Here is a 15,465-nt window from a genome sequence, read left to right on the forward strand (position 1 = left end):
ACTCAGGAATGAAATTGAATGCCATCTTTAACACATATTTTCCTGTTGTGGGATCAGGGTGACTGAGTTGTTTGTTTACCTTCAACTATCTCATCACTGGGAGCACTTTATAGATGTCTGGTCAGGATATCTCCCAGTTAATTTAAAGTGCACCTGTCATTTCTCTTTTGTAGAATATAGTATAAAAAAACCATTTAGATTGAGTGAATTACTTGTGAACAGAATTTCCTGGTATTGTGTGCATTCTGGAATAAAAGCTGATATTACTAAGGTCACATTCAACATTTATATGCAACTATTACTCTAATTATCCCAAAAACAATAAATGATAGCATAATGGGACAATTTTGCAAATGAATTTTAAACCACCTACTGAAGAGAACATTTAACGAATAAATATAAAAGGAAAAAGAAGTATGAACAAATTTTGCTGCTGTAGACTGCCACCAAGTATTATAATTACTCTCAATATTACTGGAAGGAATCACGTTAATTTGTTTCATTCCTGTGCTTTGCTAGTAAGTAGTGTATTTAAAAAATTGCTAAAGGGATAAAAAAATTTGTCCTGCCTTTGAAGAGTGTGATGCAGCATCTTCAGCTACACAGGAGCAATGTGCTTCCAAATCAGCTCACAGAAGAGCTTCATCTTTCTCTTTCCAAAGCCTCTTATGTGTTAACTGCACAGCAGCTTGCAAATCTTACAAGTTCTGTAATTAGTTACCAGTACTTCCTATGATTCAAGATTACTGGTTTAGCCAGATCATATTACTGAAAAAGATAGCAAAGATATTATATTTGGCAGCAAAATTTGCAATTCTTTGGTAGATACTTTTTTTCAGAAGTACAGTGAAATCCTGATTTTTCTTTTGTGTCTGGACACCAGGACCAAAATTTCTGAAACACAGGAAAATTTCATGTTCAGAAACAACTGAAAATGTGACATCATTTGAGCCTACTGATGTAAAATAAGAATGAATTCAAAGTTGCTCAGAAATATGACAAAGTGGGGGATCTATACCACAAATGTATACCAACACAAATCACTAACAAACTAACTACTCATCATGTTAGAAAATGTGCAGTACTTTTTCCACTTGCATGCTGTTTAAAACCATTTGTCTTTACAGTTTCCTAACCACACAATATATTTCAGGAAATTATACCTAAACCACATAAAATGGGTCTTACATTAGAAAGGACATACCAAAAATACAACACACAATTGAAATCAATCTTCACTGTGTCAGTAGAAAATTAGGATGGAGAGTGGGTGCATTATCTAAACAAGTTAAATTATTCAATGATTTTTTAAAAAAAATCAACAAAGAGGAGATGAAATTTTGCTGTACAAAGTGAACAGATTTGGACTTATTTGGGAGGAAAAGTCAATCAATAAGAATACATTAACCAATGAGCAGGTACTGTATGAACATTGCATGGGGCGGTGTACTGCCATATTAATCAGTTTACATCATAATGGCATATTATAACAGCTTATGAACACACATGCTTAAGTTTTTAGCTTGTCTCCCATTTTTTCACATTACACTTTACTGTACTGTCAGTTTACTTTATTTTTATTGCGTTCTGGCATTAAATGATACTGGATATGGTGAACTGGGAATATTTGCATGTTTAAACGCATTATGAGTTTGGATACTTCTGAGATATGATTACGCTACAACGACAATTGTTCTTGGCTACTTTTACATAATGTTTAAGCACTCCCCCATCTGTACTATCTGCCCCTTCCATAAATAAGGGCAATTCACTATGGACACACACAAGCTTGAAAACTAATAAATGACCATCACAATGAAAATGTTCAGTTTTTCTGAACTATTATGACTACTGATTTACAATGAAAGGGTTGTTATGATCAAATCAAAATATCCAGAACTGATTTTGTTCTTGAGTGCCCAGCATCTTTTCAGTACTTGTTTAGGGCAGCTCCCAAGAGAGAAATTACAAAAAAAAAAAAAAAAAAAAAAAAAAAAAAAAAATAATTTATCAAATTTGCCCATTACTTTCACAATTTTTTCACAGCAGAGAGAGAGAGAGAGAGAGAGAGAGAGAGAGAGAGAGAGAGAGAGAGAGAGAGAGAGAGAGAGAGAGATGGAACAAAACCAAATGTGGGCGATAAAATTACATCCAAACAAACTAGTTAAGAAAAGTTATATTGTTAAAAAGGGAACAGAACTATAGGCACATATTTTTAAAAAAATGTTGGGTCCATATATACACTGTTGAGCCAACACATTATGATAACTTGGTTAATCGCATGTTGGTTCACCTTTTGAACGTAATACTGCAGCAGTTCTGTGTGACAAGAATTCAACAAGTCCTTTGTAGGTTTCCCAGGGTATGTGGCACCAAATATCTATGCACAAGTCCCACAATTCCTGTAAATTACGGGCCTATTGTTAGTGGGCATGGAGCTGGCACCTGATAGCCTCCCAGATGCATTCAATCAGGTTCTGATCAGGTGAGTTTAGTGGCCAAGACATCAATACAATTTCACTATCATACTACTCAAACCACTGTAACATGATTTTAGCCTTGTGACTGACAGTTATCCTGCTCCCAGCTGCCATCACCGTCAGGGAAGACCTCAAGCACGAAGAGATGCAGGTGATCCACAATAACGTTCATGTAGTCCACAGCTCACATGATAACTTAGATTATTATCACTTGTCGAACAGAAGCCCATGTTATTGTCCTCTGTAGCACAATACTGTTCCCAACCAAATGCATCTGGGGTGTGGGTCTTGTTTTGAGCAGTCGTTCACCAGGATGATGACAAATCCAGACACTACCATGGACCTGGTGCAGCAAGAAACACGATTCATCTGACTATGTGACATGTTACTATTGATCCACAGTCCAGTGTTGATGATTCGATGCCCACTGAAATCATAGTGGAGGAAGTCACTGTGTCAACACGGAAACATGTAAGAGTCATCTGCGACAGACTCCCCTTTTCAACAATGTGCATTTGTTAGTGGGCTCTGAAACATTTTTGTGCCTGTACTCTGCCATTATCTATCACTGATCTCTGTCTATCTTGCTTCACAGAGCAGACATGCCTCCGACCTCCATGTTCTGCGATGAAGTGTGGACGTCCAACACCTTAGGGCATACTCAGTTTCACTACCTTTCAACCACTTTCTATACATGCTTATGACTGTAGCATATGAACAGCTGACCAGCTGAACCATTTTGGAGATACTTGTTCTCGTGTGCTAAGCCATAACAATCTGCCCTTGGTCAAAGTCACTTATAAAGCTCATATCAGTACTAGAATGAGTCCCTATTCATTTCTCCTCCATTTATATACTTTTCTTACCATGTTGCATGCCTGCAATATCACCAGATGGTATTCAATCCTATGGTTGGCAGTGGTCATAATGTTTTGGTCAGTCAGTGTACACTGTTCAGTGGTTGTACAAAAAATTGACCTTGATAACAGGGACAAACAAAATGTTTAAATACAAGGAATTCTCTGAATGTGTTGTTTGGCTTTAATTTTACATGTTATTAACAAGTGGGAAGTTTAGGAAACAATCTCATTTTAGAGAAGCTATAATTTGCAAACCATAAATAAGGTCAACCACAAGAACAACATAGATGAATGTGAATGTGAATAATTCGGTAATAAACAGAGTTTGTTTCATATAGAGTAAGAGTTCAAAGAAGAATGCAGTAGTCACTGCAGATTAAGCCAATAGAAAGAGTGTAATTGATTGTAATAATATCTGTATGTGGCGTAATAGCCATGACTTTCTTTTTCCTATCCATACTCTGCACTCCCACCGCGAAGTGCATGGCACAAGGAACTGCCCATTATTTTACATTCACATATGGATTGCAGGTCGAATGATTCAGTAAACACCTCTGTACATGCTGTAATTAGTCTAAATCTCCTCGTAACGATCCCTATGGGAGTGGTATGTGGAGAGGTTATAGTCTGTTCCTAGATTCATCATTTAAAGCTAGTTGCTGAAACTTGTAACTAAGCTTTCTCTCCGGAGTTTGCTTCCATCTTTAAGTGTTCGCCACTTCATTTTCTTCAATAACTCCACGACTCTCTCTCATGGGTCGTATAACCTATAACCACCTGTACTGAACCCCTCATATATGTTCAATTATCCCCTGTTAAGTTGTATTTGATACGAGTCCTAGAAACTTAAGCAGTACTCTAGAATGGGTCACAAGACTGTATTGTAAGTAATCTCATTTGTAGATCGATTGCATTTCCCTAGTATTATACCAAAAAACTGAAGTCTTTCACGTACTTGACCTACAACAGAACCTACATGATCTTTCCATTTCGTATCTCTATAAAGTGTTACTCCAGGTATTTGTATAAGCTGGTGACCAACAAACATTATATTTATAGGACACTATGTTTTTGTGAAGTGTACAGTTTTATGTTTCTGAACATTTAAAGCAAGCTGCCAATGTCTGTGCAACTTTTTTTTTTCTTTTTTCCAGACATTGCTTCATTATAGATGACCATCATCTGTGAAAAGTCTGAGGTTACTATTAACACTGTCTGTATGGTCATTAATACACAACATGAACACTAAGGATACACTCGCACTTCACGATGTATGCCTGAAATTCCTTCTGCAGCTGTTAATGAGTGTCCATCCAAGATAAAATTCTGCATCCTACATATCAAGAAATCTTCAATTCTGTTACATTTCACTATGACTGTGCTTTTGATATTAAGCATATGTATGGTACAGAGGCAAATGCTTTTACAAAATCAAAAAATGCATGTACCTGACTCCGTTCATCAGAGTCTTTCAGGATGTGTGATGCAGTGTTTCACATGAGCTATGTTTTCAGAATCCATGCTGGTTGGCATATAGGAGGTCATTCTGTCTGTGACTCCTCATTACATCTGAGCACAGAACACATTCTAAGATACAACTGACAAATGGATGTCAAGTCTATGGGGTATTAGTTTCGTGGTTACCTTCTTCTTCCCTTGTTGTTGATGGGTGGGAGCTATACCTTCTTCCAACTACTTCCTTGTTTTTCAAGGGATGTATGATATTTTATGGCTAAAAGAGGGGCTAACTCAGCCACAAATTTGGTACAGAATCTGATAGGACACCCTCTGAGCCCCCATTGTTTTGTTCCATTTTAGTGATTTCAACTGCTTCTTAACATCCTGGCACTAATATCTATAGCACTAGTCTTTGGAGTGGTGCACGAGTTGCAATACTCCTGGATTTTCCTTTGCAATGGAACATTTGAAAATGGAGTTCAGAATTTTAGCTTTCGCTTTGGTATCCTCAATTTCAGTTGTGTCTTGTCCATGGTTGCATGGGCAGTAACTTTCACACCATTAACTCCCTTACATATAACATGAATTTCTTTGGGTTTTGTCAGAGATCTTTATTTTCTGATAGGAATGGTCACTGAAGGCTTTGTGCATTGCCCTCTTGGCAGTAAAAACTGATTTTATTCAGCAACACATTATCTATAGCTCTATACTTAGTTGTACACCGGCACTGCAGAGACACTGACATGGAAGGTCTCTCATGAACAGTTCTACCAGGTGCATGTTCATCAAGAGCTTAGTTAACTATTCTTTTAAACTTGAGCCACAGTTCTTCTACATGCTCCTCTCCAGAGCTAAATGTATCAAGTTCTTCATTGAGACATGACACTACTGCCTCGTTGTCTAGTTTGCTGAACACGTAAGTCTATATGTTTTAGGCGCCCTTTGTTTCTGCAAAGCAGGATTTAAATTCCTGTCTGATAATGCCAAATCCAAAAAATCTGAATCAGTGTTGAAGAGTGCTAAGGCACAGATTTATACAGGGTGCTCTCTTCCAGATTCTTGTTGTTTTGTTTTATGACCTTGCTCCCAATGAGACATTAAACTGGTTCCACGACCATGATGATGATGGTTATAATGAAGTTTGCTTTGCTTACAAATTAGCTTCATTTGGTTACCAGCATTGAGTGATAATGGAATAGCAGTCAAAGTGTCTTTTAGCATTAATAAGAAATATTTATGGCCTGATGGAAGGATGGAGAAACCTTTTAATAATGATATTTTTTCCACCTAACTTTATTTACAATTTTTTTATGTTTAAATCTCATCCACCACCCTTCTAGTTACACATTTGGTTACATTTCATTTTGGTTCCTGTCTCATGCAACCTGTAATCCCCTTCCTCACTTTATTTCCTTTGTTTTGTTCTCTGAGCCTGACAAATAATATGCCAGTTACACAGTATTTCAAAAAATATTTATTTACAAAAACCACTCAAGGGAACACATTCATTTTCTTATCATTTTAAAAGCTCTTAATCCTTCTGGTGTATGTTAGTCTTCTTCCCATAAAAGAAAACCAACAAACTTCTTCCTCATTATTTTATTTTTCGAATTTCCTCAATCTTTTACTTTCTCCTTGGATGTTACTTTATGTCCATATTCATCAATATCATTTTCCATCTATTAATCTTCTATGCTTGAGCCATTACTCTTCTATATTAAGATATAGCCATCTCAAATATAGCTAGTACTTTTAATTTTAATAGCTGTCTACAAACTCCTTTACCCAGTTTCTTTCAACAGTTGTCGCCTTTATACACTCTTTAGTTGGCTTTCTCATAACTCGTGCTGTTTTGTGTTGACAAATAATTTGAAATATGATTCAGGCCAGTATAAGTTACACACCATTTATTTTTAATGTAAGCACCAAAAAATAATTACAGAGGTCCTGGTTCAATCCCCAGTTGGTCTTAAGATATCCTCTTTTGGTAGCAGTAGTTTAAATCGGACATCTGTAGCAGCATTGAGGTTGTGCCGACTGAACAATCAACCGTAACAAATAACTTCAACTGGGAAGTGAGCACCTTTTCTTACACTTTTAATCTTCGATTTTCCTCTGGTTTTAGAGTCTTTTTCTGTTAACATTCCGATTTTGTGCCCTTGTAATTGTGACTGTAATAAAAGTGTAAAAGACCATTCAGGCTGTTTGTACCGAGTTCACCATTGCACCAAGCATTCCTACAGTTGTGACCCTGATCAGAACGAGAAATATCGACACTGCCAGACAATGGAGGGATAAAACGGGAGGTCGATACCAAAGGGCTGTGTCCACACTTCAACGTCAGTAGAAATAATGACTGCTCCCTCCTCTGACATCAACAGTAATAGCATCAGTATCTACTACAGCCAACAGTGCACTGTAGGACAACACAACACAGTGTTCTGGATGTTCAGACCAGAACTTTTGTTTTTATATTTTTTGACAGCACAAAATAGATAAGAATTAAAAAATTGTCTCGTAAGAAACTTTTACGTCTTCTCCAGAGCTCAGACAACTGTTCGGCAAGAAATCACCATGTCAACTTCTGCACGAACTTCACTCAGTAGCAGGACAAGATTTGATACCGGAGCAAACGCTACACATGATGGGTCTTAAAAGACTTCCCGAAAATATGAGAATCGTTTTGACTGAACAAAACTGTGCCTTTTCAAGTGCTGACAGAAAGAGCAGAACTAATGGCGGCATGCATGGAATTCAAAGCAAGCAATGCTGTAGATGGCATTATTTCAGCTGGGGCCCCCAACAGAACATGTTGGAAACAAGTGAGTCCCCCTGGATCGAGCATCATGAGTGAGGTGCAATCTACCTCATCGGAAGTTAGCAGCGACAGTTCACAGTTCAGCCGTGCAGGTGGCAGCACTGCATAACACACAGCATGTAGGAGAAGCTAGCACTGGCAATGGATGACAGTGAAACTAAATGCAATATGACAAATGTTCATGAACAAACAGACCCTCATGGTGGCGGTCTGTTTCACCAAAGATCTGGCAATAGGACTCACAAATGCTCTGCTCCATGTCAGTACCCACACATTCAACGACCTCTAAAGGATGCTCCTGCTCATCGCATACAAACATTAAGTCACCCACAGGACTACGGCATTTGTTCCCTTAAGACACCTTTCGCAGTGGATTCACAGCAAATGTTCACAAATGGTAATCTCTGCAGTGCACACCCAGGTGTGCAACACAAGAAGATGTACAACTTAATGAAGTTCTCTCTGCGCCAGTCAAGCATACATGAGGTGGGTTCAAATGGAATTTCCAATTGGGTTACTATGTTCCACATACTGCAAGCAACAGGCAAGCAGTTAGGTAGCTTTGAGGCAGTAGCCAGGATAGAAGTAATACACATCATAGCAACACCAGGTTATGACATCAACTTTGAGAAGCTTTGCTTTTACAAATACTTCCATGATTGGAAGGTAGGATTTACAACCTTGGCCAACTGGGCAAAGCAGCCATTCGTAACAGATAGGTGCTCCAACATGACATTTTTGCTACATACAGGATCAGATATCAGAGTGTTACCTGAAGGATTGTTCTAACCATACAGCACAGCCACTCCTCTACATTTAGCAGTAGCAAATATTCAGCAATCAAAGTGTATGGAAGCAGATCATTGGTGCTAGATCTTTGCTTCCAAGAGCACACGACGGACTACTGTGGAAAGCAATAATAGTGGCAGTGCAGAATAGTACAAGCATTTCTGGGTATCCCACAAGAGCAAAGGTATAGGTGTAGACACAAGACAACATTCAACATTTCATCTGCACCACACCAGGGCGGCCAGTAGCAGCCAAACCACACTGTCTCATATCAGAAATATTTGCAGTAGGTAGTTAAGACACACAGAAGCAAATGCAAGAGGGCACAACAAGGCCATTATATAGCCAATGGGCATCACCTCTACATATGATCAAGAAATTAGATGGCACATGGAGGCTGTGCAGAGACTATTGAGTGTTAAATTCCGTAACTACCCTGGATAGATACCCTATTTCACATATCAAGGATATGAACAATTCAATGGCAGGTGCACATTTTTTCAGAGCAATTTAATGCACATGAGCATATTGCAAATTTCTGTGGCCCCATTGAACACTGACAAGGTGGCAGTCACCATGCTCTTTGGTTTATTTAAGTACTGTTACATGCTGTTCAGGTTGAAAAATGCTGCTCAAAAATGGCAGCGGTTTATTCATCAGCTGCTGGGTGGGCTGGAATTATTATTTTGCTACATGGGTGACATCCTTATGTTTTCAAAGGCTCAGGAGGAACCTAAGGCTTGCGACTCCAAAATGCTGGTGTGGTGGTCAATTTAGACAAATGTGTCTTTGGTCAGAACAAAGTAAAGTTCCTCTGTTTTGAGATATCGGCAGAACTCCACTGACAGAGCAAATGTCAGTCTCACAACAGGTTCCACTTCCCACAACTTTCAAAGATATAAGGCAGTTTCTTGAAATGCTTCATTATTACTGCCAGCACCACCTTTCTCAGACAGTGAGACTGTTGCAACCATTAACAAAACTACTTAAGGGCAAACACATGGCTGGTGTAAGAAAGGTTCCTTGGAGCAACGAACTGGTGATGGTGTTTGACAGAGTAAAGGAGTATGCTGTCAGGGCAATACTGCTTGCACACTCTCTGATTAATGCACCACTAGCGATTATTGTGGATGCCAGCCAGACAGCCATGGGGGACAGTACTTCAGCAACTTGTCAATGGCACTTTGCAGCTGCTTGCCTTTTTTTCCCCTCTGTTGTTCACAGCCACACAAAAGGCTTTGAGTACTACAGACAAGGAACTTTTTGCAGCATATACAGCTGTTCTTCACTTCAGAGATTCAATTGAAGGCCACACTTTCACTATTTACACAGACCGCACACCAATTACAGTACTCTTCAGCAAGGGAACTCCTAAAGACTTGCCAAAACAACTTAGACATACAGATTTTATTTTGCAATTCACCACAGATGTCCACATATTAGCAGGAGTAAGAATATTGTGGCCAATTTCTTATCATGGTGTCTGTGAGTGTAAAAGTGGTAAACTGAAAACACATTGCCCAAGAACAAACTCTTGACCCAGAATTACATGAATTACGAGTGAATGGACAATGTAGTCTGACACTGAAGAATGTAAAAACATCAATAGGAGATTTAATGTGACGATGCAATGTTACATACAATATGACACGTGTTCATCCCCAGTAATTACTGATGAGCAGTTTTCAAGGTGTTCCACAGCCTTTCACACCTGGGAGTGAGAGCTACAGTGCTATTGCTGGCAAGGAAGGTGATGTGGCCTGTATTGAATAAAGACAGCTACCAGTGTGCACAACGATGTGAGAGATGTCAAGTATGCAAGGTGGGAAGAGAGATAGCCAGCCACACAGGAAACATCATCAAGCACTCAGCAAGATTTTGTCACATTCATGTGGATCTGGTAGGGTCACTAACTTATTAAAATGGCTACTGCTATTTAGTTACTGTAGTGGATCATTTTACAAGATGGCTGGAAGCATTTCTGCTCATAGACAACACTGCCACAACAGTGGCCAAGACAGTACTCAGTGGATGGATAGCAAGATTTGGAGCATCCCAAACTATTACAACCAACAGGGGCAGACAGTTTGAGGTAGCATTAGCCCAAGAACTCTTCCATTTCTGTGGGGTGCAACTACATTCAGACAACTAGTTATCACCCTTACAGCAACGGAACAGAGGAAACATTCTACTGCACTCTGAAGGTGGCACTGATGTGCGCTAAAGAGACATGGGCAGGTGCCCCACCACTGATCCTGCTAGGATTGAGGTCAACACTCAAGGAGGACTTGGGCCACATTTCCGCTCAATTAGTCTATGGCAAAATGTTGCATCTACCAGTGGAATCGCTATTGGAGAAACCAGCAGACCTCCCCGTGACAATGGCAGTTTTAGAGTTTGGGCACCACCTACATGAAACTATGGCACTTCTCTATCTGACACTACCCAAACTGCGTGGATATAAGCTCATTTCTATGCATAAGGGCTTGTTCAGCTCTGCTGATGTGTGGCTTTGCAATAACTCAGTTCGTCCTCCATTTACACCACCTCATATGGATGCATTTCCAGTTGTGCAATGCAGCCCCCACACCTTCAAGATATGGTGCAATAATCAGGAGGAAGCAGTCTCCACCAACCATCTTAAACCAGTGCTCCTGCAAATGGATGAAACAAACACAACTACCAGCGCACACCCTCATTGCACTCAAATCCTTTCACCAGTCCGCACAGAGCCAACTACTGACAACAGCAGCCCAAGTAGCAGATGCCAGTTGCAGCCACCAGAAGTACCAACATTGAGAACTCATGCAGGGTGAGTGGTAAAACACCTGTTATGCGACATGCCTAGGACTCTGGACTTTTTTTTTTTGTTTTTTTTTTGTTTTTTTTTTTTTTTTTTTTTTGGTGACCAATTAATTGTAACACATGGTGTCAACTGGGAAGTGCATCACCTTTTTATACTTTTGATCTTTGATGTTCTTCTGGGTTTTAGCACCTTTTTCTGTTAATGTTCTGATTTTGCACTCCTGTAATTGTGATTGTAATAAATGTGTACAATGCTATCCAGTGTGTTTGCATCACACTCACCATGGCACAAAGCATTGTAGGGTCAAACTACACCATGATTTGGATTTTACGTTATAATCTATGTCCCTCCTTTGTTAGTTGTGCGAGATAATATTCAGCTCAGAGAAAGACATGTTAGGTAGCACTGTGCCTATATGAAGTACTAGCATAATCTGCCCTTCCTACTGGATGACTGATGATTTATAATCAGCAGAAAACTATTCTTCATTGAATATTACAGTTTTTCTATAAAATAATATGTTCCTGTTATGCAAAGTATGATGTTTTATTACAAAAGAACTATGTTTTCCTTAAATGTTAATATTTTTGGTCACTGAAACTCTTCTTAGTTCCAGTTTTCCTAGATATCATTCTTTGCACAGTAAAGGGGAGATGCACATTTCTCTTTCTATTGCAGAGTTAACACAACCAAACACACTCACCAGTTGCTATCGATTATGTGTGCAGCTGCAATATATACTTCAGCCAGATTCCTCAGCCACCCACTCATAAGAACTCTGCTGTTATTTGACTAGAGTGAATTCTTTTAGTTGCAAGTGTATCTGATCATTTGTATTAAGACCTAATCCATCATAAAGCCACACATGGACACAATATTTTTGTGGGGAAATTAACTCCCAGAAAATGAAGTGAAGACAACAAATGAGAGCTTCTTAAAGATTGTCATAATCTCCACAGGAACTTGTCTCTTAATAGCCTGCAGTCATTATTCATTTCTTTAATTATTAAACACATATTTCAATCTTTATATTTACTATATTTTATATCTTCTGATGTGCCTTTGATTACCAGATTATTAAACTGTAGTGGGCACATTAGTTGTATATAATCTGTCATTTCACTTGTATCATTTAATTTACTGTTTAATTGTGCTCTGTAGCATCATAATTAAACAAAATATTTTTTATCTGTACACATTTGTTTTTGATTTACTAATGCAATCTAAGCTAAACATCTTAGTTTTTTCCTTCTGCTTAGGCACATTTGCTGAAGTTCACACTGCTGTCTGTATTACAGCTCTTTCCAAACAACAGGTCACAGTCATAACTGCTGTTGTTCTCCACAGTAAAGTAACGTAGGAAAACTGTGGCTGAGAACAATAATCAAAAGATATTCAAATTTCACAGCAACTCAAAAATAAAGTGTTTCATTACATATTGCTAGTTAGTTTAAATAGCATGACTGAATTCTGACTGCATATCTGCATGCCACTGTGATGATGGTTTAATCATTCCAATCTTGTGCATTAAATATTATATAGTGGAACATTATATTAGTAATTTGTATTGACTCAGCTGACATGAACTAATTATCAATAGCTCCCCTTAAATTTCTGTGAGGTTTTAGTTATTTCATGAGAACAATTTCATATATTTCTTCTCATTCTAATACAAATGTACACTGCAGCTACTGTCATTAATTTATTTGGATTTCATATGGCTACGTATATTCACATTGATGAATACTTTGATAATACATCAGTCATTAAATACTTCTGAATATGTTGCATAAAGATAATTCTTTGAACCTAATTTCCATGAAAGAAAATCATTATTTCCAGAATATTTTATTAAATACATCACACAAATTTCTTTCATGGAATTTCTTATCTTAGGACCCTTCATAAAGTATTATCCTACATTACTGTCACTAGATCACTAGTGTGAAGGTTTTTATTTGCTACAAATTTCATTTATTCTTTTGAGTCTGATCCAATTTCCAGATCTTTTGGCTCATTTTTATGGATGGTGTGCACTTAAAATAATTTGAACAAATGAAGATGTCATGCTATGATCTCTTAATTTGAACAGTTTAGAAGATGAAATTTGACCGTGTTTAATTTGCAAGACAAACTCAATAATTTTCATATTTTAAATGAAATGCTCTTCAATATCTGCAGAAAATTCATAAAAATTAATCTATAATATTGCCACTATAAGGGTAATTTTTTCTCGGAAAATCAGGATTTCACTGTGTTTAAACAATGTGCAACATTCTGAACACAAATGTGAGATATTGGTTTCGTTTTACTTGTTCATGTGGGGAGTAGGTTATACACAGAGAAAGTCATAATTGAATGTCTACTGTGAGGAGAAATATGGAAGTTCTGATAATCGTTTCCAAAAAATTTTCAGCTGGCACAAGAAAAGCAATACAAAAACATCAACACTGTGTGGAAACATGCAATGTATAAGTTTTTTTGTTAATATGAAACAAATAAAAGAAGATTACCACTGTGTTCTGCTGGAATAAATAAGCACATAAGGCCTGAAAGACTGAGACATGCTGGTGCAGACAAGCGCCTTTGATGAACCATTGGTAGTTCATGTCATGTACTTGATCCCTTAAAATTTCACCTTACACTGCAAAATTTTCCATATGTACTGACAAACAGTTAACCAACCAACCCAGTTGTCTTATGAATGTGAAATGAAATTGCACAGTGCCATGAACTTGTTTCTCAAAGTTGATACATCTTCAAGTTTTGTAATGACAGGTGTTTCTGAGAAAACCAATTTCATAGTGGGGCTTTGAGGAGTGATACTAGGAGTGCTTCTGCTATTAGTGTCAAATTCAGTCACAGCCATTATGTTAAAAGAGAAAGAATAAAAATTAAAATTAAAACTACAGCAAAATGCTCAAGACTTGTTTATGTTCACATTTGAATTCTGTCATTTTCAAAATCAAACCCACTTTAGGAAACTGTATTAAATGACAGTATCTATCTTTTAAAACTGTTTTTCAGTAACTGAAAACCATGTGCTCATATGAGGTTAAAGAACTCTTGCTTCTAAGCAGTAACTGTACTCAACAATTACTTACAATCTTAGAAGTAGTGCTTTTTATTAGGACTGAAACAAAAAATCTTAGTGAATAAAGACACATAAAAGCACTTAGTTGAAATTAATACCCAAGTAACTGCCGCAGTTATTAAACACACTGAAAATATGCTAAGACACACTTAAAATATACTACTACATATGTCACAAAATTAAACCCAAATTTTGTTGTGTATGATGTATTTATGAAATACTTGATCAGAGAGCCTTACAAATTTTAAATAATTTTTCATGAAGATGATGAAACTGATGAGTCACAAAGAGCATTTTACTGAATTGTCATACTTAGCATTTGTATAAAATTAAAATTTTGACAAGCAATACACTATGATAACATAATCTACAAGAAAATCTACTGAATCTCTCAAATTTTAGGGTACTGTAGTCCTGAGTGGAATGTTAGATTGCCTCTTCATTTTTCATTGGTGGTCATGATGTCCACTAATGCTACAACAGGTGTGCCGTCTTGAGCACTCTGAACATGACAAAAATAAAATTTGTCTACAAAATCTGGACGATTGCATTTAGTAATAAAACCCATTAACATTATATGACAGCTAATCTACGCCATGTTTCATCTGAAACACAAAATACATGATAAATTATGTAAACAGTTACACATGAACAAATTTATGTCTCACTGAAATTCTTGGCTCATGTATTTAGTTTTGATATCCCCATCAGTATGTCACTCAACCTATTTAACATGATTTATGAAATGTTAAGTACGTACTATAATCATAACTTTTATGACAGTTTGTTCATTTAGTATGTATCACAGTCATTCCACTGCCTATTGTAAACCACTGATTATTAGGTTCAAATAGATTTTTTTAAAGTCCACATCGCACTTCAATGAAACTGACCCACACAACACAAATAGGCTGTACTAAAGATTTTTTTAAGCTAGGGAAAGAGGGAAGGAGGGAGAGGGGGAGGGAGGGAGGGAGGGGGGGAGAGAGAGAGAGAGAGAGAGAGAGAGAGAGAGAGAGAGAGAGAGAGAGTTGCTAACTGTTATACTTTTATAAAATTAATAAAGTGATTGTACCACATGTAGGGTAGGTCTATCTTACGCCTTTTTCAAGAATATGATGTACATGGTTGTTTTAAATACTGATGAAACATTATGTTGG

General features: G+C 37.5%; 1 protein-coding gene across 2 annotated transcripts in view; it reads right to left on the reverse strand.

Annotated features, from left to right (window-relative positions):
- LOC124555614 (proton myo-inositol cotransporter-like) overlaps positions 1 to 15,465 on the reverse strand; it is a 522,342-nt gene that overhangs the window by 38,076 nt on the left and 468,801 nt on the right. The window lies entirely within an intron of this gene.

The sequence above is a fragment of the Schistocerca americana genome, chromosome X (genome assembly GCF_021461395.2).
Source record: "Schistocerca americana isolate TAMUIC-IGC-003095 chromosome X, iqSchAmer2.1, whole genome shotgun sequence".
Taxonomy (NCBI): domain Eukaryota; kingdom Metazoa; phylum Arthropoda; class Insecta; order Orthoptera; family Acrididae; genus Schistocerca; species Schistocerca americana.